Source organism: Rattus norvegicus, chromosome 7, assembly GCF_036323735.1.
Source record: "Rattus norvegicus strain BN/NHsdMcwi chromosome 7, GRCr8, whole genome shotgun sequence".
In the NCBI taxonomy this organism is placed as follows: domain Eukaryota; kingdom Metazoa; phylum Chordata; class Mammalia; order Rodentia; family Muridae; genus Rattus; species Rattus norvegicus.
The window spans coordinates 8,602,578-8,607,300 of record NC_086025.1 but is presented as its reverse complement, the minus strand read 5'-3'; the positions used below and the strand labels follow the sequence as shown (position 1 = coordinate 8,607,300).

General features: G+C 44.1%; 1 long non-coding RNA gene across 1 annotated transcript; it reads right to left on the bottom strand.

Moving 5' to 3' along the window:
• Positions 1–256: 256 nt before the first annotated feature.
• Positions 257–4,641, bottom strand: LOC100360470 (hypothetical protein). The gene is made up of 2 exons (NR_185299.1): positions 4,538–4,641; positions 257–1,385 (listed from the first exon to the last, which is right to left on the bottom strand). It is a non-coding gene; the product is annotated as a hypothetical protein LOC100360470 (long non-coding RNA).
• Between the last annotated feature and the right edge of the window lie 82 nt (positions 4,642–4,723).

Genomic DNA, 4,723 nt, shown 5'->3' with positions numbered 1-4,723 from the left:
CTGATCATTTGTTGTAGCTGAATAAAAAGTGATGTCAATTCAGAATCATCCTGAGTAAGCTCAGCAGTCTCTAGGTGTGAAACAACCCCTTCTTCATATTGAGAGTCAGTTACTAGACTCTTGAAAATCTGTTTTGCGTAGTGACAGCTTTTCCTATTTAAGGTCCTATCAGATGAATGAGGTCTAACATCAACTGCATATTCCAAACTTCTTGAATGTATACACTCAACCTCACAGGGCAAAAAGACCAGTAAACTTAAAAAAAATTATTTATTCAGTTTACATCCCAATGTCAATCGCCATCTCCTCCTGGTACCTCCTTACACAGATCCTTCCCCTATTCCTCTCTCCCCTTTGTTTCCCTCCATGGCACATCAAGATCCTGTAGGACTGGTTGTATCCTCTTTTACTAACATCAGACAGGCAGCCCAGTTAGGAGAACACCCAACAGAGTTGGGTCTTCTGAGCTTCATTGTCTGTCCACAGCTCCTCTTGCCTTCCCAAGAAGTTCTGAGGACATCAGGGTCAACCAGCCAACACCAGGGAAAACCAGATGCCTGAAGGACAGAGCAAAAACATAACCAACAAGATCCAGGGCACCATGGCACCACCAGAGCCCAGCTATCCTGCTACAGAGCCCTGGATATCCAAATGAAACTGAAGCACAAGAAGATAATCTTCAATCCGGTCTTACAAAATTGAATAAATCCATTAAAGAAATCAGGAAGACATTTGAACAGATAGAGGCATTAAAAGATTAAGCAAATAAATACAACCAAACAGGTGAAGGCTATGAAAAAACAATGTCTGAATCCTAAAAGTGGAAACAGAAGCAGTAAAGAACAGAAACTGAGGCAATCCTGGAGATGGGAAACCTAGGAAAGAGGACAGGAAGTACAGACGTAAGAATACCAGAGACTGAATACGGAACCCTAGGGACAGAAGAGATGAGAGAAGAAATTGATACATCAGTCAAGCAAAATGAAAAATGTAAACAGTTTATGACACAAAACGTGGGAAATTTGGGACACTCTGAAAAGATCAAACCTGAGAATAATAGGAATCAAAGGAGAAGATTCCCAGATCAAGGGCCCAGAAAACATTTCAACACAATCATAGAAGAATGAGATAGCTGTAAATGGACAAGAGAGTAACAGAATATCAGTAAAGTTTTAATGGCTGCGAGTTAGGGAGGGTTTGCCTCCCTTCAGGACAATCTTCCAATACGCCCTTTAAACATTTTCTTGATGCTGGTTGTGGGTGGGGAACACTTTTCATCCCAGAGGTTATGAGGCATAGTCTGGTAGATTTCTGTGAGTTTCAGGCCCTCTTCTTCCTCCACAGTGAGCTCTAGGGTATCGAGAGATGCACAGAGAACCCCTTTCCTGAAGAAGAAGGGAGAAAGAAAGACAAAATGGAGAAAGTTTGAGATAAGCATTTCCTGGACCCTCTTCTCCAATTTTACAACCCATCAATCTCTGCAACAGTCTTCAATCCAGATCGAAGTAGGTCAGGATACAACTCGGACTAAACCCCCACATAGAGATGGCTTTCTGTAAGTTAGGTGGCCTGGGTTAGAAAGAGTAAATTATAGTTCAGCAGACACCATCTAGGATTAAGTACTCACTCCCAGGTTAGGACACAGAAAACAGAGAACATATAAATTAACCGAGAAGGAAACTATTTTACAATGTACCTTCTTCATACCTTGTTTATGTCAAAAGCCACTAAATAAATGGAAATAAACACATGGGTTCCAAAAATATTCATAGGAAGAGATATGGAGACCAAGGGTGGAGCAGAGACTGAAGGAAGGACTATTCAGAGCCTACCCCACCTAGCGATCCAGCCCATATACATACAGCCACCAAACCCAAACACTACTGCTGATGCTAAGAAGTGCATGCTGACAGGAGCCTGATATGGATGGAGGTCTCCTGAGAAGCTCAGCTAGAGCATGACAAATACATAGGTGAATGCTCACAGCCAACCACTGAACTGAGAATGGTGTCCCCATTGAAGGAGTTAGAGAAAGGATTGAAGGAGCTGAAGGGGTTTGCAACACCATAAGAACAACAATACCAACCAACCAGAGCTCCCAGGGACTAAACCACCATTCAAAGAATACACATGGACAGACCCACTGCTCCAGAGGCATATGTAGCAGAGGATGGCCTTGTTCGGCACCAAAGGGAGGAGAAGCCCTTGGTCCTTCCCCCAGTGTAGGGACATGTCAGAGCAGGAAGGCGGGTAGGGGTGAGTGGTTGGGTGGGGGAAAGGGGATAACATTTGAAATGTAAATAAAAAAACTAATAATAAATATTAAAAAATTAAAAAGAAAATAAAAATATGTAACAGGTACTTAACATTCTGTTTTTGAGATTAAAGAAAAGCATGGGTTCCTAGGGCATTCTTGGGCATAAACAGGAACGGACTTCAAAGGGTGAACAGAGGAGTTACAAATCTATTAAGAACACACAGGTATGGAGAGGACCAATGTAGGGCAGGGGCATGATGTGAGGCATTAAGACCCAGCTTTGCCTCTGTCTGCAGCCTTCAGCTCTCATCGCTGCTCACCGGTGGCAGCTTATGCAGCACCCAGCAGTCTATTCTTTTGGTTTCCTTTGGGTCTGTTCTTTCTCAGGGTTGGTTCTTTAGGCTGTGGCATACTCACCAGAGCCTTCAAATCTAGCCATTGTGGAGGGTTGGGACTTTATTAATACCTGGATATCCGTTGGAAGCACAGGACTCCAAAAATTTGCATAATTTCTGACAATGTTCATTTTCTGGTATTATATTAGGGGCTATTTGCCAATGGGAAGACCACAATATTGAAGCACATCAAGAAGGTCTAGAAGCACGGAAGGTGATTTTGCTGTGCAGACTGATGCTCATGGACCTCTGAAGAGACTGTAAGATACCATGACTTTTAAGGAAAAGCTACAGTGTAAATAAGCACAGCTTTGTGACGCTTATTAAATTCTCATAATGCCACATGCCCCAATGCCAGGTACCTGGCAATGCTTAGAGGGAATTTCTCTAAGAAACAAGACAAGGAAAGAGTGCCTTAACAGATGTCATCATTTTAATCACGAGAACCATGCTGTAGAATCGTCAATGCATTTAGTTCCACACCATTCAGTTATCGTAAAAGGCATAAACATCGATGAGCGTGTGCCTTCATTAGGGCTCTATTGCTATGAAAAATCACCATGACCATGGAAAGTCTTACAAAGGAAACTAGTTGGGTCTGGCTTACATTTTCAGAGGTTCGGTCCATTATCATCACGGTGGAAAGCATGGCAGTGAGCAGGCAGACAAGGCATTGAAGGAGCCAGGAGTTGTACATTTTGATCTGACTGCACTGAGGACAGGGCAGGCTGTCTTCCCTAGGCAGCCATGAGGAGGCTCTATTCCACACAGGATGGAGCTTAAGCATAGGAACCTCAATACCCACCCCTCAAGTGGCACATATCTTCCAAGAAGACCATACCTACTCCAATATTGACACTCCTCTGAGTCATGCCAATTCCCACGGGCCAAGCACATTCAAACCGCCACATTCCATTTACCTGGCTCCCATAACCTTGCTTAAACACCCAAGTCTATAAGGGCTATCGTAGCCATAGCACAATGCAAAATAAAATTAGTTCAACTTCCAGAGTCCCCATAGTATATCACAGTCACAACAATGTCTAAAGTCCAAAGTTCAATCTCTTCTGAGATGCATGCAATCTCTTAACTGTAATCACCCGTAAAACCCAAATCATAAAGGAAATCATATACTTCCAACACCACAGAATGCACATTACCATTCTAATGTGGTGAGGAAAGACGGAACCAAAGCTAGACCAAAAATCATCTGGGGAAACTCTAAACTCAGCATCTTCATGTCTCATCTCTAACTCCTTTCAGCTTTGGTGACTGAAACACAACTCTTTCTCTTGGGCAGATCCCACTTCCTATTAGCTCTCCGAGGCAGGTATTCTATGGCTCTGGCATCTCTAACATCTTGGGGTCTCCAAGGAACTTCAACTTTGAGATCTACACATTATCTTCTGGGCTTCCCAAAAGGGCTTGGGTCACATCTCCAGCTCTGCCCTCTGTAGCACTCTAGGCTCTGGAGGACTCCACTCCACAGCTACTGCTGTTCTTGGTGATCATCCCACGTATTGAGGATCTCCAGTATACTCTGGTCTTATGATCCAACCAGGTTCCACCAATAGCCTTTCATAGGCAGACCAAGAGATCAGGAGTATAAAGGGTCGATGAAAAAATAAAAATACATCCCCATCCCTAGCTAATTTAAACGGTTGGATTTTTAAAGGGAAGGGCCACTGTGGGAAGCAGGGCTGTACAAGTTCAGGGTAGGGGCAGGGCATCCCAGCCAACCAACCCTGTAAACAGTTGGGACTGAGGGACGCAACGGGAGGTTGGCAGACAGCCTCTGCTTTGATAAAATAGCCGCCTCGGGTTTTTATCCCTGGATGTACGACCTAACACTTTGTGCCCATGAGAAAGAAGGTGAAGTACCTACTCTGTGACTTTGCAGTCCAGGCACAAGTTCAGCTGCAATGCCAATCTCCACAGGTCTGGGAAAGTTCTGTGCCTGGAGTGGGCAACAAGGTTGGAAACCACTGTGCTACGTCACAGTCATCCAGGCTTCATTATCCAATCAGAGCCGGGACTCGGACTGCCAGTCAGGACGGAGGCGGACACTTCC